Source organism: Lepisma saccharinum, chromosome 2, assembly GCF_977018435.1.
Source record: "Lepisma saccharinum chromosome 2, izLepSacc3.1, whole genome shotgun sequence".
Taxonomy (NCBI): Eukaryota; Metazoa; Arthropoda; class Insecta; order Zygentoma; family Lepismatidae; genus Lepisma; species Lepisma saccharinum.
This window is the reverse complement of record NC_139230.1, coordinates 145,250,515-145,273,804: the sequence shown is the minus strand read 5'-3', so window position 1 is coordinate 145,273,804 and position 23,290 is coordinate 145,250,515. Positions and strand designations below refer to the sequence as shown.

Genomic DNA, 23,290 nt, shown 5'->3' with positions numbered 1-23,290 from the left:
GATTTCGCTTTTTTTTTTTTTGCTTCTGAGGCTAATCGCGACGCTAAGGGTAAATGGCGAGGAAATGTAACGGAGGACAAACAGTCCCAAAAGTTATGGGCTGCATGTAAGTTAATACCACAGTGATATTACAGTAGGTGTAGGTTCTACCACCAGAACTTTTCTATCATAATAATACTGGTTATGCTGTACTGTTAGCTATAGATGCTGATATTTGAGAAACTTAAAAGGTTATTTGCAAAATTTTAAGATAAATAATAATCTGTTAGACTGTAAACATATTTTATATCCATTCTGCAAAAGATCCGATGACAAAATTTAAAAATTGTTATCGCCCAGACTGGCACTCGAACCCTGGTCAGATAGGTTAAAAGCCTAACGCTATACCAACTAAGCTATCTGGGCACAAGGTATTCTTTTTTTGAAAAGTTTGTTATGTTAAGAAATATAATTGAGAACACTCTTGATCTGGTTCGACAGAGAAGGAGACAACATTTCCAAATTTTTTATAGACTGGGTGTATTTTTCCACTATAGAGGCCTTCACTATATGTAATTCGAAACGCTAAAGTTCAGCTAGCTTCCAAAATTGAGGTAAAGATTGTGTTTGGCGAGATTAACAAGTTACAATTATATCCAGTTACGGACAAATAAAGCTAAAACTCTCAGATTTACTGTACTAGCCAAGTTTTAGTAACATTTTCTTCACTATAGTACTAATACCAAAGAAATAGATATATTTTATTTATAATTTGACAAAATGTACTAGTATTTAATTCACAAAGTTAGGTAAAAAACAGTATTTTTAAAAAAATATTGTTACTGCCTTCAAATTTTATGTTATTTAGCCACTAACAACTGGTTTACACTCTTTGGCATCCTTTAAATAGGAAAAGAAGGAATTATTTGTTTAGTATTTATACTAGTTTATATTTATTTAAGAAAACAATTCTACAGTTTAACTTAATTTTTAACAAATTGTTACTAATTTATATATCAAAGTTATGTTATTTAGAGAGTATGAAGGCGTATAAAGTTAATATTTGTACTTATCAGTGCAACTATCAATTATATTTTACACACAAAAGATAATGTATACAGTTAAATCACTTGAATCAGAGAATAATATTTTACAGTAATGGATTCATTCAGCACTAGTCAGTACTTTTATACATCAGAAAGTTTTTTTAATTTTCTATTATGCATGCTATTTTGTGCTATTCTTAAAATGTATTTCTAAGGCAAACTGGTTTAATTTTCTGCTTATAATGGAAAGTTGACATAGTTTTCGCACAATGCATTGTACATTTGTTATATTCACTACTTACAATGCAAATATTATGCTTATTTAATGTATAACTAACTAACTCTCTAGCCTTCTTAAACCCGAAGGTTCATGGCTGCAGCAACACATGCCTTTCATCTGTTCCTGTCCTGAGCAAGATCTATATACTCCTTTCCATCCCTACCAATTTCCTTTAGATCCATCTCTACATTATCCCTCCATTTTGTTTTGGTCTTTCTATTGGTCTTTTACCATCAGGTTTCCCAACAAGAATCCTGTATACTCTTCTTTCCTCTCCCATTTGTACCACATGATCTACACATCTAAGTCTTCTTGATTTAATCATTCTAATAATATCTGGACATGAATACAAATTATGTACTTCTAAATTATGTAATCTTCTCCATTCATTTATCTCCTCATCTGTTTTAGGCCCAAATATTTTCCTAAGGATCTTATTTTCAAATACTCTCAATTTATGTTCCTTTTTCAATCTAAGGGACCAGGTTTATTTACTGTATTTAACTTTTATTTTTTGTAATTAACAAAAATTAAAAGCTTATACTGTAGTTATTATATCTTTTTCTATCAGCTTATTTTGAAATTAATATTATTAGTTATAGTCTTTGATTTATAACTATATTGCTTTTTTATCAATTTATCTAAGAGTACACGCAGACAAACACATGTGTACACACGTTTATGTAAATAGATATGCCTTTTTTCAATATTTTAGTATGAAGATTGCACTTTAGCTATTCAAGCAAGTGTAGGAAAGGTAGGATTTCTGAGAATTTCTTGCAGGATTTTGTTGTCCAAGTATAGATGAGAACTGAGCTGGGAGACTGCTTTGAACCTTTTCATGAGAGTTTGCATGTGAACTGTATGCAAATTGAGCACTATTGACTGTGCATGCTTCTAAGTTTTGCTGTTATTTTACATCAAGTCTGTGAGACTGTAGTCAGTTTTCCCTTTTCAAGTAGTTTTTATTGATTGTATTTGTATATGTTTTGGGGACTTAGCAGTTTTATGTTATGAGGCAGTTTGTTGTAGAATATTTTTACCTGATTGTTTTGAGATATTGAGTGTCTGCTGTTTCACTTGTAATTATTTTCCTTCTTGTGTTGTGTATTTGACTGTATTTTGTCCAAGTTCGTAGTATTTAGAATAATTGTTATTGAATTCTAGATGTAGGGAGTAATAATCCTTTGCAAGAAATTCTCAGAAATCCTACCTTTCCTACACTTGCTTGAATAGCTAAAGTGCAATCTTCATACTAAAATATTGAAAAAAGGCATATCTATTTACATAAACGTGTGTACACATGTGTTTGTCTGCGTGTACTCTTAGATAAATTGATAAAAAGCAATATAGTTATAAATCAAAGACTATAACTAATAATATTAATTTCAAAATAAGCTGATAGAAAAAGATATAATAACTACAGTATAAGCTTTTAATTTTTGTTAATTACAAAAAATAAAAGTTAAATACAGTAAATAAACCTGGTCCCTTAGATTGAAAAAGGAACATAAATTGAGAGTATTTGAAAATAAGATCCTTAGGAAAATATTTGGGCCTAAAACAGATGAGGAGATAAATGAATGGAGAAGATTACATAATTTAGAAGTACATAATTTGTATTCATGTCCAGATATTATTAGAATGATTAAATCAAGAAGACTTAGATGTGTAGATCATGTGGTACAAATGGGAGAGGAAAGAAGAGTATACAGGATTCTTGTTGGGAAACCTGATGGTAAAAGACCAATAGAAAGACCAAAACAAAATGGAGGGATAATGTAGAGATGGATCTAAAGGAAATTGGTAGGGATGGAAAGGAGTATATAGATCTTGCTCAGGACAGGAACAGATGAAAGGCATGTGTTGCTGCAGCCATGAACCTTCGGGTTTAAGAAGGCTAGAGAGTTAGTTAGTTATACATTAAATAAGCATAATATTTGCATTGTAAGTAGTGAATATAACAAATGTACAATGCATTGTGCGAAAACTATGTCAACTTTCCATTATAAGCAGAAAATTAAACCAGTTTGCCTTAGAAATACATTTTAAGAATAGCACAAAATAGCATGCATAATAGAAAATTAAAAAAACTTTCTGATGTATAAAAGTACTGACTAGTGCTGAATGAATCCATTACTGTAAAATATTATTCTCTGATTCAAGTGATTTAACTGTATACATTATCTTTTGTGTGTAAAATATAATTGATAGTTGCACTGATAAGTACAAATATTAACTTTATACGCCTTCATACTCTCTAAATAACATAACTTTGATATATAAATTAGTAACAATTTGTTAAAAATTAAGTTAAACTGTAGAATTGTTTTCTTAAATAAATATAAACTAGTATAAATACTAAACAAATAATTCCTTCTTTTCCTATTTAAAGGATGCCAAAGAGTGTAAACCAGTTGTTAGTGGCTAAATAACATAAAATTTGAAGGCAGTAACAATATTTTTTTAAAAATACTGTTTTTTACCTAACTTTGTGAATTAAATACTAGTACATTTTGTCAAATTATAAATAAAATATATCTATTTCTTTGGTATTAGTACTATAGTGAAGAAAATGTTACTAAAACTTGGCTAGTACAGTAAATCTGAGAGTTTTAGCTTTATTTGTCCGTAACTGGATATAATTGTAACTTGTTAATCTCGCCAAACACAATCTTTACCTCAATTTTGGAAGCTAGCTGAACTTTAGCGTTTCGAATTACATATAGTGAAGGCCTCTATAGTGGAAAAATACACCCAGTCTATAAAAAATTTGGAAATGTTGTCTCCTTCTCTGTCGAACCAGATCAAGAGTGTTCTCAATTATATTTCTTAACATAACAAACTTTTCAAAAAAAGAATACCTTGTGCCCAGATAGCTTAGTTGGTATAGCGTTAGGCTTTTAACCTATCTGACCAGGGTTCGAGTGCCAGTCTGGGCGATAACAATTTTTAAATTTTGTCATCGGATCTTTTGCAGAATGGATATAAAATATGTTTACAGTCTAACAGATTATTATTTATCTTAAAATTTTGCAAATAACCTTTTAAGTTTCTCAAATATCAGCATCTATAGCTAACAGTACAGCATAACCAGTATTATTATGATAGAAAAGTTCTGGTGGTAGAACCTACACCTACTGTAATATCACTGTGGTATTAACTTACATGCAGCCCATAACTTTTGGGACTGTTTGTCCTCCGTTACATTTCCTCGCCATTTACCCTTAGCGTCGCGATTAGCCTCAGAAGCAAAAAAAAAAAAAAAGCGAAATCTTATATTTGTTTTTTTTTATATCTCTGAAACCACCTATACTATAGAACTACATTTAATGAATTTTGCAGTCTTCCTGTTTGATCTGTTAAATAATCCAGTCAATAAAAATATACTTACATAGAATAATCTGTTTTTCAGATACTTTAATCGGGTAATCTGCTTTTGCATATTTCCTCAGAAATATAGTTCTTGCCACATTTACATAAATCGAAGTGTAGTTAGAGTTGACCTGTAAGTACTTCTGGTACATGTAGTTACTTGAAAAAGCAAATATTGGGTGTATAAAAGGTAGCATTCTTATGAAACAGTAAAAAATCAACCTCATTTCCTCGTAGCATTAGCTGTAAATGCTTCTTGAAGATTAACAAGGCTCTGGCGTGTGGTCCTACGTCACCTACAATCCTTTGTAAGGTTCGTGTTGTCCTATAAATTATCGATATACATACTAAGTCCCTAGTTACAGCCTGAGCTTTTAGTTTCAATCTGAGGATTTCAGTGTTCAGATAGTGATTGTAGCCTCGTATAATAAACCAAATGGAAATAACCCAAGTTTTGATGCACCCAAAAAACCAGTAATACTTCTAAAATACCTTGAAAAAGGCTATAAGGCTAAATTATTCTTCTAGCATAGAAAAAACTTTAGCAAGTGGACCTATGGTCCATATAGCCAGTCGTCTGTGAACTTCGTCTTGTCCTGTGAATTGTCAATACATTGATAAATGGTTATATATTTTTTTTTAAAAAAAGAAAAGAAACAATGTTGGTAAGCGTCCAGTTATGGACCCATCGGGAAAGGGATTTCAGTCTTTATAGACACACAATAATTTTCGTTACACTAAAAATTTGGCCTCGTATAAAAGCAAATAGTCGAAATGATAAACATTTCGTGTACTTTATCCAGTAAGCCTTAGCTAGAAATACAATAAATGCGTTACAGACATAAAAATTAAGCAAGCTTTGATATTCTAGTGGCACATAATAAGTATAAAATATCCTTTAAAATACTCTGACAAATAGTTGTGGGTTGTCTGAGATCAAAATTTTCAAGCCCTCTCTCCTGCATAAATAGGCTCTAGAATTCACTAAGCCTCAAAATAATATTGGGTACATAAAATAAAAAGCAGATGGAGAGTGGTGCTGATCGCATCATCTCCAAAATAGCAAAAACAAAAGTATATAGAGCTCTATCTGGTATATTTAGAAAACTTTACCTAGTATAAAAGTAACAAAATACTCAGCAAACTCTAAAATAAACAAACTTTCGTTGTTATTTGAGTAATAATAAGCCTAAACTTGAAAAATAAAAGGGTAGAACTTGCCAAAACATACTTTTGCATCCAAAATATAATAACAAATCCTTCCTGACTGGATTAAATTGTGTTATTTGAGTAATATTAAGCCTAAACTTGTAAAATAAAAGGGTAAAACTTGACGAAACACACTTCGTGTGTACAAAATTTAATTCAAAACACATTTAAATTGTGTTATTTGAGTAAACGTGGAGAATAATCCTGTAAACTTGGAAAATCTCTCTCTCTCTCTCTCTCTCTCTCTCTCTCTCTCCCTCTCTCTCTCTCTCTCTCTCTCTGTGTGTGTGTGTCTGTGTAAGTGTGTGTGTCCAAAATGTAATAAAAAACACGTTCAAATCGTGTTATTTGAGTAAATATTAGAATAAACTTGTGAAATAAACAGATAAAAGTTGAGAACTCACACTTTGTGTGTCGAAAATATAACTAAAAATCTTTCCTGAATAGTATAAATAGTGTTATTTTGGTAAAAATAGGTATAAAATTGTAAAATAATAAATTAAAAAGTTATAAAAATATCTTTGTGAGTCCAAAATTTAATAAAAAATGTTGCCTGAATAGTACAAATAGTGTTATTTTGGTAAAAAATTAACATAAAGTTCTAAAATAATAAGTTAAAAGTTGAAAAAAATGTCTTTGTGAGTCCAAAATTTAATAACAAAATGTTGCCTGAATAGTACAAATAGTGTTATTTTGGTAAAAAATTAACATAAAGTTGTAAAATAATAACTTAAAAAGTTGAAAAAATATCTTTGTGAGTCCAAAAGTTAATAAAAAATTTTGCCTGAATAGTATAAATAGTGTTATTTGAGTAATAATAAGCCTGAACTTGTGAAATAAACAGATAGAAGTTGAAAAAAAAATGTCTTTGTGAGTCCAAAATTTAATAACAAAATGTTGCCTGAATAGTACAAATAGTGTTATTTTGGTAAAAAATTAACATAAAGTTGTAAAATAATAAATTAAAAGTTGAAAAAATGTCTTTGTGAGTCCAAAATTTAATAAAAAATGTTGCCTGAATAGTACAAATAGTGTAATTTTGGTAAAAAAATTAACAAAGTTGTAAAATAATAACTTAAAAAGTTGAAAAAATATCTTTGCGAGTCCAAAATTTAATAAAAAATGTTGCCTGAATAGTACAAATAGTGTTATTTTGGTAAAGAAATTAACATAAAGTTGTAAAATAATAACTTAAAAAGTTGAAAAAATGTCTGTGTCCAAAATTTAACTAAAAATCTTTCCTTAATAGTACAAATAGTGTTATTTAGGTTAAAAATAGGTATAAAATTGTAAAATAATAAGTTAAAAAGTTGTAAAAATATCTTTGTGAGTCCAAAATTTAATAAAAAAATGTTGCCTGAATAGTATAAATAGTGTTATTTTGGTAAAAAATTAACATAAAATTGTAAAATAATAAATTAAAAGTTGAAAAATGTCTTTGCAAGTCCAAAATTTAATAAAAAATGTTGCCTGAATAGTACAAATAGTGTTATTTTTGTAAAAATAAGGATAAGCTGTGAAAATGTTTGACATAAAGTCAAAATTTGGTAAAAAATAAACTCAAAATTAAGTTAAATAGCACACAGTAACATACATTTACTACCTAAATCAATAATCAAAGGGTCCTAGGTTCGTTACCCCGTGATAAAAGCAAATGGTGAAAACTGTAGGCCCAGTCCCTGATAGCTCACCCTTCTTCATAGTACAGATAAAAAAAACCTGCGCTAAAGCGTCCTGTGCCTTGGGGCAACCCTGAGCTGAATATTAATTGGCGGCGGAAACCGGTTCTACAAGCAACGCATAGCTTCGGAGATTTGACCCTTGCTGTGCATTTCCAGACATCCTTTGTTGTCTGGATCAATCCCTTCGCATGCCCTACAGCGTTGCATAGCTTTCCCCTGTTCTTGCGTACTGGTTAACCTTGGAAAAAAACCGGTTCTGAAAATCTACCGACGCGTTCTCTGATTGGTCAATTGGGTTCGTCTTTGTTCTGACGTTGTGACGTCATTTGACCTTGACCGCACCCCCAAATTCCTTTCTCCTCTACCTGCGCGGAGTTCACCCTTGTCTGTCTGGCATCAGACTCAGTTCACACGTTATACATAGTTCGTCTCCGCTCAATATATTACATGCAATATAACATTATTACATAGTACACAATAAATATTACCGTTGCATATCGCGGGTTCGAGTACCGGGACCGTCCCCAATCGTAATTGGACCTGTACCTACACCCATTAACACCATTCAAAGCGGTTCATAAACCATAAACTCTTATTTTCAATACTATAAACATTACTATTAACATTTTATACATTACATACTTTGCAGTAATAAATATAAAACCATATGCATAGCGTTTAGTACCTCTAATTACCTTCTATATACATATTTTTCATAAAATAAATAATTATATATTCATAAAAAGTTATAAACATGCAAATACATAAATGTAAAGTATTCTAAATACTTGCAAATGAATTCTAAGTACATGCGAATTAATTAAAACCCGTGCAAATTAGTTATAAGTACGTGCAAATTAAAGACCACCCACGCAGCGATTGACGTTAGCGGTGATACCATCTACTGACCCCACTTTAAACTAGGGTTGTTAAAGGCTCAGGAATTTTAAATAAATTGAATTCCGGTCCAGGAGAGAAAATCAGCAAGCGTAAATGGGTTCTGGACCGTAAATAACCTTTTTATCTGTAAAGTATTGCAATTCGGTCCAGGAACCTTTATTCCAGGAACAATTTAAATACGGTTCAGGAACCATCTTTTCAGAATCAGTTTAAATAGGGTCCAAGTTCCGTATTGAAATGAAACAATACGCAACTTGGATCGAATACGGACCTGATGATAAACAATTATCCACTTGTGAGCATGAAAGACTAATCCAGGTGCTGACTGCCTCGAGCATCTAAGGTACAAGGTAGAAATGGGCGAAACGCAAACGCTGCAGTCACGTTACCACTCTCCATATAGCCCCATTCTCCCGCGTGCGCTCCTTCACTTGGTTGTAGCAGCACTGCCGTTCCCTGTTGTAATATCTGCTGGGATCGTAGCAGCCTCCAAACAGGGCAGCCTCACATTACCTCATCGACGGCTCCTATTGGCTGCGGTTCCTGGATCGGATGTCGGAGCAACACGTGACGGGTTTGTTAGAACTCAATGTGACGCCATTGCGTTATGTGCGGTAACTCTTCGACAAGGGAGTTTTTGAATCTGGCCCACGAGAGAAAAACAGCGTTTTGTATTATTCCCTGCGCTACGTTTTCTACAACCGCAGTGTGACATTCCAATGTAAAACGTACTCGCGGACATTTTTAGAAGGCAACTTTTAATCGGCCAAGCCTGGTCTGTAATTGTAAATAATTTCAATTCCGGACTGGGAGAGAAAATCAGCAAACGTAAATGAGTTCTAGACAGTGTATAACCTTTTCATATTTAAATCATTTCAATTCAGTCCATGAACCTTTTTTTCCTGGTCAATTTAAATACGGTCCAGGAACCTTTTTTCAGGAACAATTAAAATACGGTCCAGGAACCTTTTATCAATTTTAACAATACGCAACTTGGACCGAATTTAAATTGTGCGAGAAAAAAGGTTCCGGTTCTGCAACGGAACCCAATAGAACTTATTAGAATTTATGGGTTCCTGGACCTTTAACAACCCTTTTCTAAACTGTAGGTCCAGTCCCGATTAGCCTTACTGTGCATAAAGTGGACCGAAAACACCAAATCAGAGCCAAATCAAATGACCACGGTGGAAATCAATTTTACCTCCCCCTCCCCTCCCATCGACACTTCGCGGGATGCAACTGGCCAGAAGCCTATAAAATCTGGTCCTCTTTCCCAAACAATAAAGCGTTCCTCTAAATGATGTCGAGTCTGGCAGTCACAGAATGGCTTAGGATTAATGCATTTAATAGGAGAATCCACTTCAAGGCAGAAGAGTTGCTAGAATAAGTATATTGTCAAAAATTTAGATCGTGCCAAAAGTACGTTTAAGAGATTATATATATTTTTAATGCATAATTTAATATGAACATAAGGAAATAGTAAGAATATAATTTAAGATATTCTACCAATTGGAATTCTTTCTACTTGTAATTGTCTCGATTACAAATGTACAGGGTGTTGCACTACTAGACCGACTCATTTCATGGTGTGTAGAGGACATCAAGGCGAACAATTTTTCTTAGTAACAGTTTTCTCGTTGAGAACTCTTTTCAATGCTACAAGACATCAAAATTTTCAAGGTGGATTGTAACCTTACATTTGTTTTGAGGAAAATGTCTGTGCTATGCAGTGAAACATAGACACACACTCCAGCCCTGATTGCAATCTATAAACCAATCACAAACGTAAATTATCCTCTAAGAGACCGCAGCACAATTAAGAGTTAAAAATCAATGAAGATAAACCTGATTATTGTTTTTGAAGTAAAAATACATTGTGAGGCGTATATTGTACGTACAGACGGGATCAAATGAAATGTACTTCCCTTTTCCTACCAACTCAGAAGCGAGTTGGAAACTCTTCATTGCTCCTGTATAGATAAGAAAGTGGGGGAGGGCAGTAGCAGACAAGGCCAGCACGCAAACTTGTTTCCAGCAAGCTTTCTGTTGGAGTCTTGGCAGTTTGTGGAAGGATTTTGTGTTCCTACCCCCCCCCCCCCCCCGCCTCTCTCTCTCTCTCTTTTTGGATTGAAAAACAGGGTGCGACGATTATGCGATGAAATACGGTAATATATAACGATAAAGCTTTATTTGAAGATTGTAATAATAAAAACAACCCGTGGCGCAACAGTCCGTGAGGACCAGGTCCTACCTACCGACTGCCGACCGCACTTCCACCTGCCGAGGTGGGAATTATGGGGTGACGTGTGGTCAGCAAGACAAGCCGTCAGTCGTTGTAGGTTTCCGTGACCGCGTCACGCTACTCATTTGTAGCTCCCCAATTTCCTCACGACGGTGGATGGCCACCGGTCCAATACACAAGACCAGGTGTCCCGGGTTTGAATCCCGGCCTGAGCATGGATGTTTCTGAGTGTCCATTCATCAATGTCATTATATCATCACTTCCCCATCTCCGCAAATTAGCCAAAAGTGGCACAAAAAGCGAAGTGAAATTAAAGCAAATCAATCAATCAATTGTTAGGGCAGAACCATATATCACACAATACAGGTGAAATTGTTGTTGGTTGACGTGAATTTTTAATATGCCTAAACTCTTAAAATACTCTAATATCAGGTTTTCTGTTGCAATTATTATTTCAATTTTGAGGGCCTCCATGACCGAGTGCTTTGTATACTGCTCTATGAAACCGGAGACCCTATGTTCTATTGATTGATTGATTTGCTTTATTTTAATTCGCTTCTGGTGCCACTTTTGGCTAAACGCGACGATGAGGATGGTAGATGAAATGATGAAATTAATGAAGCGACACTCACAATGAGACACCGAATGAACACAATGCCAAGGCCGGTCATTAAGCAAGCTGTGCTAACCACTCTACCACGGAGGCCGGAATCCTTTTTAATGTATAGGAAAAATCGTTCTTTGACATCGAACTAAGAACAGTTAATATGCGTCACCTCGGAGTTATTATATTTTAAATTTCGAACAATCAATTGAGATTTATTCTTAACCATTCTTTTGTCTACATCAAAACTTCCACACAATAAGATCAATTACACTAAGGACAACAGCGTTAGAGTCTATGCTTTAAGGAATGATTAAGCACACGATGATGACGGAAAATAATTCACATGATTATAGTGATGCATTACATCAGCGAAACATTAATTTTCGGTCATGGTGATAAATTGAAAAAACGCAGGGACACAATAACCGATTGATTGATTTATTTTATTTCGCTTTTCTTCCACTTTTGGATAATGAAAGGTGTGTTAAGATGAAAGTTGTGAGACAACTACAAACGTAGATGGATAGGACACAGTCCAAACCCCACAGACCATTATACTGACCTTATGTCTAGACGCCAGATCCTCGTTAGTGTGCAAAATGCACTCCATGATCACAATGACGTAAGCATTCGTAGAATTGATTTGTATATTTTGTTTTTATTATTATTATTATTATTTTTCGAAAAACGCGAGCCAAACTATTGCGCATTATGTGATATGCTCATTACTTCTCAGAAACACTCGCGGCCTTCAGCCAGTTTTATCCTTAAACAAAATTAGGATGTTAACAGACAATTCCAAGACAATATCCAAAGAATACTGTCACATACGCGAAATGTAAAACATTTTTATTTTCTCGTTTCAACTACATCCCTGGGGAGTAAAACCGGCTGGAGCGTGATGCTGATCATTGACCTCCAAAATGGCCGAACTCGAGAATATGCGGCGCCCTACTGCCACATCCCCCTAAATGTGCCTTCATGTGCCAATGCAATAAAATACGTCCAACTTAAAATGAAACAGGTGTTGGCGCGCGCACACACACACGCATACACACACAAACACAAGGAGAGAGAGAGGCGGGGGGGGGGGGGTAGGAACACAAAATCCTTCCACAAACTGCCAAGACTCCAACAGAAAGCTTGCTGGAAACAAGTTTGCGTGCTGGCCTTGTCTGCTATTGCCTTCCCCCACTTTCTTATCTATACAGGAGCAATGAAGAGTTTCCAACTCGCTTCTGAGTTGGTAGGAAAAGGGAAGTACATTTCATTTGATCCCGTCTGTACTACGTAGAGCTCTAACCACTGATGTACTCTTAAGCTTGATTCACATCTACGCTCAAGTAACGCTCAGATCACCCTCCCCTCACGGTGAGGTCAAATATTGTTGAATGATTTTTAAACAGAAGCATTCACACCTAGCGGTTCGGTCAAGGTTCGCTTCGATCACGCTCAGCTCGCACTTCGGTCACATTCAGGTGGAAAGAATATTTGACTGGAGCGTGAGGGGGCGGAGCTTGAATTTGCGGAAGCTTCACCGTTCACGTGAACGTGTGCAACGCTCAACCCACGCTTCCGTAGCAGTCTTCAGCCCTTTGCAGAGGATACGTAACCCAGATTTGTGCGTAGAAGATGAGCCGTCAGAAGGGAAAGACCTTTTGAAACACAGAAAAAGGCGAGTAATGATAAAATTGATTGATGAGCAAAAAAATCCCACAATATTTTCCTCCCAATTCTGTTTGTAAAACATCCGTCAAAAGATGCGATTTCATGAACCCGAGTAAAATAAATTTAAGAAAATTCTGACCGAAACAACCAAATTACAATTATAGCCAATAAAAAAAATAATAGGGACTAACCACAAATACGATCCATAAACACTAGTTGTAGCGACTTTTGTCCAATCCGTTCCATCAATTAAAATCCTTAAATCAAGAAGCTAACCTATTGACGGTCATATTTTCCCGGACAACCAAATTGCGTGTGCAAAGGGAAAGGAGGTGGTGGTCGACTCTCTGCCAAGGGAAAAATCATTCTTAATATCTAGCCTCGAATCAAGATTAACAACGAACTTGTTCTTCGTTTACGAAAAGCGATACAAAATTACTCCCTATTATTTTCTTTTTTTTTTTAAGTCGAGAGAGGCCACGTTTCGCACGATGTGCGTAACAATCGGGTCTTTGAAACTAAGCTTACAACCTGATGTATATTTGTCACCTGTTGTATCGGAAACTTTCTAATAAAAGAAATGGCCAACAATGTCGATATGAAACAATGAGCCCGAAATTTTTCATGTCAAACCTAGACCGACAAAGTAGTGTTACCATTGTTGACCTTTACAGTTTTGCACATTGCCATTTCTCGGCCACGGGCACGGCCCCATTATCATATAGCTTGCGATTCAAACAGCCTGTTTATTATCAAGCGTAACGAAAACAGGTTTGGACTTGCACAATGCTGCTACTCGAGATATGTCTTTCTGCGCCATCTATTGACACACATTTCAACTAATGACTGATAAAATTTGTTCACTCCAGCGCAGTCGCTCAGGAAGATATTGTTATCTGAAGACCTCTCTGTATTTTTTTATTTTGCGAATTTTAGAAAAAAAATATAAAACACGAGGATTTTTTTTATTTTCTTTTTTTTGCGCCAAAACCTTCGTTCACATACAGGACAACATACATATTCGTACTCATAATTTACATCGCATTATTTGACTTATAAAAAAAAATGCATTATCCTAACTGTAAGATGACCTTTTATTTCAGGTTATGCTTTCTGCATAATATGGAATATTGCATTTGTGGGATTTTGTAATAGTGTAAGAGAAGAAATTAAGATATGTTTGCTGCAGAATGTCTACTCACACACACATAAAACACATACACACACCTTAGCATGGAGCGTTTCCCTGACCTATTATCTCTCTCTCTCTCTCTCTCTCTCTCTCTCTCTCTCTCTCTCTCTCTATATATATATATATATATATATATATATATATATATATATATATCGTGTCCAGCTTATACATATAATAATAGTAAAATTCATAACTTTCAAACAAACTGTCAGAATGATGTGATTGTTGTTTCATTTTAAAGAATGACCCAGAATTTTTTTTTAACAACACAATCAGTGGTAGTTGCGCATGCGCAGTAGCCAGAATGTCTTGAAAACTGATATTATCAGTTTCTCAGTAGCCATTCGTCATGTGGTCGCCACAAGAAAAGGTGTTTTGTGTTTTAACGTTGTCTGAAGTGAAGTCTGTGACACTTGTGCAGAGACGATTTCGTGCACGTTATGGTTCGGGTGCTAAAGAAGAAGTTCCATCGTACATTTCAATAAAGAAATGGGAAAAACAGTTACGCGAAACCGGTTCTTTGTTGTCGATAAGAGGTAAGCATTCAAACAGAAAAATGTCTGATGAGAATGTGGAGCGTGTTCATGTCTCATTTAGCCAGAGTCTGAGGAAATCCATACGTTAAGTTAGCAGGCAACTGCAAATTCCTAAATCTACGATACACAGGGTACTCCACAAGAGACTGCGCCTTCATGCATACAAAATTCAACTTCATCAACGCATAAAACCTGGTGACAAGCCTGTCAGGGTTCAATTTGATAACGAAATGCTTAGGAAAATTGACCAGGACTATTTATTCTTGGACAGTGTTTGCTTTTCGGATGAGGCCACCTTCCATGATAACGGTCATGTTAACCGACACAATTGTAGGATATGGGGTTCCGAAAATTCTCACGAGGTTCGTGTGAGAGAACAGGGTTCTCCGAAATTAAACGTGTGGTGTGGCGTGATGAAGACCAAAATCATCGGTCCCTTCTTCTTCGCCGAGGGAACAGTGAATTCCAACAATGGACATTTCCACTCAATTTTTTTTACAACAATTTTAAAAACTACACCCTGGAAAAATGTCCCCTGCAAGTTCTTGCGTTTCTCTGCATTCAGTTTAAGGCAAAAACGAGACTTCCAAAGTTGCGAGGCTAGCGTTGCGCTGAAAACACGCCGCCGCCATGTTAATACGTCACTACTTAGAGAGAGCTCGTTTGTCGTCTGCTTCGAGCGTCCAGTGTACTGGGTGAGCGAACACGTGCAGCAGTTTTACAAATCTGTACAGATTTAAATAATGGAAGTAGGAGCGATAGTGGAAAGGAAAGCTATGCTTCGTAATGATCATTCTTCTTCTGAAATATCCCTGCTGCTGACGTGCAAGATAAATGAAAGGGTTCAGCTGCGTGCGTGTTCCCAGGCCATGCGAAAAATATTGTAAAATTGGTTGCTGACCAGACTTTCAAAAAGATTTTTTTAAACTTATATTTATCGAAATTTACCGTAACCTATGCAGTGCAAAATAATAATTTTCACTATCTTCACTGTATGTATAAACCCTATTTAACTTTCGTTTCCATAAAGCAATTTCAGTTTGTGTTCCATTTCTGTTACGCAAATTATGATCCAATATTTTTGTGCAGATAAGAGAAAATACACTGAGAAGATTACATCAGTTGCACAGTACATATCAATACTTAGTTTATTTATAATTATTACAAGGAAATAATGTGTATAACCATGGCGGTATATAAGGGGGATTCAACGGGTCCAACCCCCTCTTTTTTTGGTTCAGTAAAATTACCATATTACCTGTTCTATACGCTTGTTCATAAGCATTTCTTCGGATTTAAAACGGTTTTCATGTCAAAGTGGAAATGTCCATTGCGGGGACACCCTGCAACAAGATGGAGCACGATGATCTTTCTTAAATTTCGTTAGAGACTTCCTGGACGATCATTTCAATGGAAAATGGATAGGAAGAGGTTCGAATTTTATTGAATGGCCCCCACGGTCACCAGACCTCACTGTGTATGATTTTTTTGTGCGGGTATGCTAAGGACAAAGTTTACTGTACACCGGTTAGAGATTTGCAAGACTTGCGTGAAAGAATTGTGGTTGCAGTAAGCAACATTACCCCGCACATGCTTCAAAACGTGTGGCTTGTGGCTGACAACCGGTTTGACATTTGCCATGCCACTAACGGTTCACATGTGGAAGTGCGCTAGTTTTCTTGATTTGTAAAAACAATTCTGAGTTGTTACATGTTTGTACAAAGTTTGGACAAAAAATATTGGTAAGTAAAAGAGTTGTGATTTTTTCTTTTATTATACGTATAAGCGGGACACGCATATATACACATATGTGTGTGTGTGTGTGTGTGTATGTATGTATGTATATATATATATATATATATATATATATATATATATATATATAGACACACACACAGACACATACATGTTTGTATGTATGTATACGAAAATCTACATCATTGTATGCATACAATTGAGCACACATATAATGCTGCAGTGTGAAATTCATCTCATCACATATGAATATGCAATGCACACCATGAACCAAAATAATCCTGTTTTCGTTTCCTTATTTTCAGGCACGCGAGATCCAAATGGACGTTACAGAGAAAGAACGCAAGGATGAAAATGAGAATATAGAACAGGTGGTTATTACATTGTCTTTAACATTTAATTGAATGAAACATATAGATACCGGGTGGTTATAATTAAACTGATGGTGTTCAGAGTGGTACAGCACGGACTGTAATAAGCGTAGGAGTCTGAAACTTCATAGAATCGTAGATATGCTAATGAAGCAATGCGCTCGCGAATTGTGCAAAAAAAAAAGTTTCAATTCTCGCCACCAGGTTAAAATATGGCGCTGTAAGCAGTCAGAACGTGGTATGGTACAGGATAAAAGCAGGAATGATCAAGCACATGATAACAGTGTCTCTGGCACTTTTATTAAGAACTATGGTTACAAGAACTGTTCAATATGGCCTCCCAACTCAGCAACATGCTGCATTCGTAACACGGATGATCAATAGTTGCTTGCAGCATGTCTGGTGAAATCTGAGTGACATGTCGTTGTATGCTAGCCTTCAGATCAGGCAGAGACCGGATATGTCCCTAATAGACACGATCTTTTAAATATCCCCACGACCAGAAGTCACATGGATTTAGGTCGGGGGATCTGGAAGGCTACGCATCTGGAAATTGCCTAGAGATGATGCGGTCATTAGCGAAGGTTTCTCGCAGAAAATCTTTCACTTGGCGAGCGACATGTGGTGTTGCCCCATCTTGCATGAAAATGGTGGTGTAGTCACCAGTGGCGTATGCTGGGTTCAAAACCTGGGCTATCTCTTCTTATCATAATGTTCAAATGGGAGGATATTTTTCGTTCAATTTCTTGGATTTTAAGGTGATGTGACATTGCGATTAAAATACATACATTACAATTTACTAATAATTATAAAAATATCACAATAAGGAAAACATTTCAAATATTTCATGGTTATTTATAAAATATTGATGCCCATATTGTGAAATATTTATGTAGGCCTACGTGCGAGAATAAAATATACGCGTATAATAAACTTCTTACCTTGAATATGTAATTTGAACAGGAACTCCATTCTTCTCTTGGCAACCTCTGTGGTCAAATGGTTATTAGCACAGCGCGCTACGACGCCAGGGGACCCGGGTTCTTTGTGAATGTCCCTTCATGAATTTCATCGTATCGTCACTCATCCTCATCGTCGCGATTAACTAAAGTGGCAGAAAAGCAACGCGAAATAACAAATCAAATCCATTATTCTCTTCTTTGCGATGCCAGAGGCCTGCATATCTGCACGATTTGAAGCTTATCCTCATGCAAATGCCGAGTAAATTGTTTCGTCAATAGTTCGTTAATTATGTCACTCATTTTCGTTCACTATATGACGCAGCACAGATCATTCAAAACATATATACGTAATTCACTCACTCAATGCACTTAAGAAAATCCCGCAGTAACAAACCTAAATTTCTTAAACTTCCTTCAACGCCATTTCCCCTCGCAAAGTGCCCTTTGTCAACTCCGACCAGTCAGTCTACCCCAACCATCATAAATAAAGCAGCAGAGTGGTTGAAAACATCGTAAAGCGTGGTTCGTTGAAGGTCAGGCCTGCGAGTTCTGCATGTGTTCGATGGGACAGTGTTGTTTTGGCCTAGAGGACAAATTTCCTATCACATGCCAGCCACTCATTTCCCATTCCTGTAATAGTAGTTTAGTTTCAAAATTTCCCTTACCTTGGAAAAATCCCATGCTGGTTAGCGAATTGGCATCGCTGTAAGGTTTTATCGCCGTTGTAAAGTGAAGACTTCCCTGTCCACACTTGGGTTTGGAAGATACTAGAAATACGTCACCGAACGTCTCCAGTCGCTGGTTGGGGAAGAATTTAACCGCTGAAGCCTGGTGGTAGTTTTCAAGGAAATGAGTCCATCCCCATGTATAGAGCGAGCTCAAGGGAAACAAACCTTGGACGAAAAATCCCCGCTCATCCTTTAATTCTCCCGTTCAGCTCGGGACATAAGGAAGCATGGTCCACTCTCCCCCTCTCCTCCTCGCGGGAGTACGGTGGGCAGGAGTCGCGGCTTTTATACTATCGTTTTCTCCCGCGGTCGTTGTTGGAGAGTGAAGGATCAGTCACATTTGCTAGTCGATTATTTCCTCTATTTAATCTGGGCTTCGGCGATAGCCTAGGTAGCCTAGAATATACGCGCCTGGTAGTCACAGTTACGTTCTTGCAAAGCTGGAATCACGTGTTGCACAAGGAGGTCCCTATGACGTGCAGTTGTCACTGTACGTACACCTAACAGGTCCTCGAGGTGTCATCTCCTCAAAGAAAAACAGACCAAGAATGAAGGAGCCAGTTAACCCACACCAAACAGTCACGTAAAACTAAGTGCAATGGTTGTTCCTGCACAACATGTGGATGAGTGGAACCACATATGCGACAGTTCTGTCTATTCACTGCACCGTCCAGAGTAAAATACGCCTCGTCAGTCCACATAATATTCCCCGGCCACACGTCATCCACTTCCATGCGTGCCAAACACCGATGAGCAAACTCACGGCGTTGTGGAATATCTTAGGGTTTCAATTGGTGTACGGTATGAATCTTGTAAGGATACCAGTGTAAAATGCACCGCAAAACCTTGCGAACTTTTGACCAGGGAAGAGACAATTCACGTGCCACAGCTCGAGCACTGGTTGCAGAAGTTGAGGCATGTGCTGAACTATCAGCTACAGCTCCAGCAACTTCGTCCACAATTTCCATGAGGGTGGGGCGCCTTCCTCTCCCTGGTGCGACACCCAATTCACCTGTTTCCTCGAATTTCTTCATCGTGTTCTTTAGCCCATTAATTGACATGGGCCTTCTTCTCAGCCCTTTCTGTCGGCGATATTCCCGCAATGCAGCGTTGCAATTGCTCCTATTCTGGTAAAACAAGTTCACTAGCAGTGCACGGTCCGGTCTCTCTTCGCAGTAGCCATTGTGTTTTACACGAACAAATTCAACCTTTTTAATTTTCAACGAACATTCACATCACAAAAGGAATCATCAAGAAGCGTCACCATCAACAACCAGGGAGCTCACACAACGGTTAGGCAATGCCACCGACGTCGGAATAACATACGGACGTCAATGTTACGGAAATTTCCACTTTCTTACTGCTAACAGCGCCATATTTTAACCTGGTGGCGAGAATTGGAACGTTTATTCATAATTAGCGAGCGCATTGCTTCATTAGCATATCTTCGAAATTTCAGACTCCTACTCTCATTACACCCAGTGCTGTACCACTCTGAACACCGTCAGTTTAATTATAACCACCTGGTATATACAGTGTTGTTGTTTTCTGGTGAATGCTTCTGAAATGTTTGAAGGGTTTGACTATACCCTGTCGCAATTATCTCTGGAGCAAGCGAACGAAAACAAGTCTCGGTACAAATAGTTGCGCGAGACGGCCCCACCAATAAACATGTGAGAGAGAACTCGATTGCGTGGAGGGGGGAGGAACGACTGCAGTTACCAGCCTTCCCAACAGCGTGTACTGCTTCGCTCTGCCCACTCGGTTTCCTCCCCTTCTCTGACGCTGTGCGCGGCCTTGCTCGTGAGATAAAGAAGGCAGGGTACATTATCACAATTTTATATAGCGCTAAAATTAAAATTTACGTAAAGCTATAAATTTGTAAGATATTCGTTCTATTATCAATCACAATAATGCTTTTCCGTTTCCTCATTTTCAGTCACGAGAACCTCAGAAGGAAATTGCAGAGAGAGAAAGCAAGATTGAAATAGAGAAGGAAGAGAATGTGTAGGCGAACGAAAACAAGAAGATGAAAGGATAAGGATATAATGGCAATAACTGCACGAAATAAAGGCTATGAGTTACGGAAGTAAAATAATCTTTACAACAAGGTTAATTACATAAATTGTATTTGTATTTATTTGCATATTTCTTTTGCTGGACGAAGCTATTCAAAACTGAAGTAGAATATTTTTCAAAATTTTTAACTTTTCACAACGTACAAGAAACTGTAGTAAGCTTATAGGGCGCCTAGAATGGAAACTCTCCAAACCCACAGTAGTCAACATTTTCAGTAAATACGAAAAACTCTACCTAATAAACTGCAGTGAAGGTGAATCGGTTTTAATGATTGATTTTCCATGTATAAAAGTATTTTTTTTTGCAGTACTTAATTCATAAACAAGTAAATTGATTGGATATGCCGGATTCTGATACTAAAATAAGGATTTGGCGAATGTTTGCAGTGGATTACTATTATACTAATAAAATAAAGAGTAAATAATGTTAATTTGTCTACAACTAGGCTTATCACCTAAATAGTGAGTATATTATCCCAGCTCTAATGATAATTATTATTGGTATCAAAAATCGTTCCTCCTCCACATTGAAAACAAGGAAATAACTGAAGGAGGAAATGGTTAAGTCACGCAATACCGCGTTCTAATTGGACGACGGGCTTGTGGTGAATTTTGATTCCGTAAATAGTGAAGTGGTTCATGGATATTTAAACTAAGTACTGTTTTCAGCATTAATTGAATCAATGATATGACGGCTTCTACACGCAGAAAAGTAAATGCATCAACTGAAACAAATAATGAGTAAAGTCTGTAGCTCAGTCCAAATGCTTAACTGCAACATCGAGAAAGTTACTGGAAGGTAAAGAACCAATTGATGCATTAAGGTACAGCTCGACATAGAAAGAAATACTCACTTGCATCATACGATTCGCTTTGGCGTTATATTTAAAAGAAATATGTAAAAAATGCCTCAAAATGTAAACCCGATTCTTGGCAAAGGCCAAAAGACACACTTCAGTGCATCAATGGATGCGTTTATGTGCATCATGTAGATTAAATGCAATGTTTCATCTATGTAGGGGAAAATAACGTGATATTTCCAGTTCCTCATACGTATGATAGATATAGGCTACACGTAAAAGTCACAATTCTTACCTCATTAAAAATTTATTTTTGCGGTGTTTTGATTCTAGGCGCCTCATATTCAAAATGAATGTTTGTGCATATCAAATGCTGTCCTGACAAAGTTACAGTTTTGGATCAGACAGATGGAAATTATCATTGAAATTACAAATTTTAAACTGTTCCTTCGGTTTTATTAGTATTGTAGTTAAATATCAGCCATTACATTTTATATTCAAATGTTTCTTGTAGCTATGCGTATTTTTTTAAATTTTCTTCATGTTTCTGTTTATAAGTTAGCTCATATATTACACGGTGTCACAATTTATTATACAATCTTTTTATAATTTCGATTGACTGGGAACTTTCTACCTACATAGACATTTATATCCATTTTACAACCTTATCTAGACATATGGGGGGTCAGTTCTAGCATTTCATTAGCATGAGAAAGACTTTAAACATATTCTAATGAGAATATTTTGCATTCAAGTCAGTGGCGTACGCAAGGGGGGGGGGTTACCGGGTTTAACCCCCCCCCCTTGAGCTTTTGAAATATTATGGAAAATGCTGTAGAAAAAAATTTAAAATGGCTAATTTATCACAGTCAAAGATCTGCGACAGTAATAATAATAATAATAACAATAATAATAATATTAATAATTTGAATTATTATTCCCATGCAGCATGAAGAAAAACACAACATTCCAAACACAATCTAAGCGGCCTCAAAGTCCAATTTTGCATTTTTTTTTTTGCAAAAAGTCGCAAAAGAATTGTGAAAATTCCTTGCTTCGTCCTTATTGCAAACGTTCTTCCCGTTACTGATTTCACATCCCCTTGTGAACTCTCAAGTGATGCTGAGTCTACATCCACATCATTAAATAATGTTGAAGAAGTCCTTTGTGAATCACCTAGAAGTGATAAATGTGTTGGAATGTCTATAAACTTACTTTTCAACGAAAACATAGACTCAGCGGAATTTAGCAACATGTATTCTCGCGCTTCATCATCATCCTGGGTGAGTTCCGTAGGTAAAGGTAATGTAAATTCCCCCGTGCATATAGCACCGTGCGATGAAGGCACACATAGTGGTGTGGTGGGCCCCAAAGATTCTCGATCTCGAACTATTTTGCAGGTGATGTGATCAGCACCGTGCTCCGGCAGCCTTCATCCCCCAAGATTGCTCTCAGGTACCCATTGCTATGAGGCTGGGTGCGGAGACAAGGCTGGATAAATTCCAACCAATTCCGGGAATCGAACCCGGATATCCCACGAAGTTGTCAGACTAGACCAGCGCGGCTCCTTGAATGAGTTTCATATTTCGATTATTTCAATAAATTTAATATATTTGCTTGTTTTTATGGATTTTCTTCACACTTGAAATGTCTCACTTATCATATACAAATAACCGTTGACTAGACAATTATTTTGAAACAAAAGAAATGTAATTTTGTTCTATTTCTTTCATAAATAGCAGCTGCATTAGTAGTAATTAAATTAATTAATTAATTAATTATAAGAATTATTAATTAATTTATTATTATTAATAATTAAAGTATAATAAAACAATGGTAATGTGAATTTGTAGAAAGTTTTCGAAATAACACCCCCC

General features: G+C 36.3%; 1 long non-coding RNA gene across 1 annotated transcript in view; it reads left to right on the top strand.

Moving 5' to 3' along the window:
* Positions 1–22,170, top strand: part of LOC145984526 (uncharacterized) — a 49,948-nt gene extending 27,778 nt beyond the window's left edge. Inside the window, exons 3-4 of the long non-coding RNA XR_014441344.1 lie at positions 16,780–16,845; positions 20,475–22,170. This is a non-coding gene — a long non-coding RNA (uncharacterized LOC145984526). The remainder of the gene's footprint in view (positions 1–16,779; positions 16,846–20,474) is intronic.
* Positions 22,171–23,290: the final 1,120 nt, after the last annotated feature.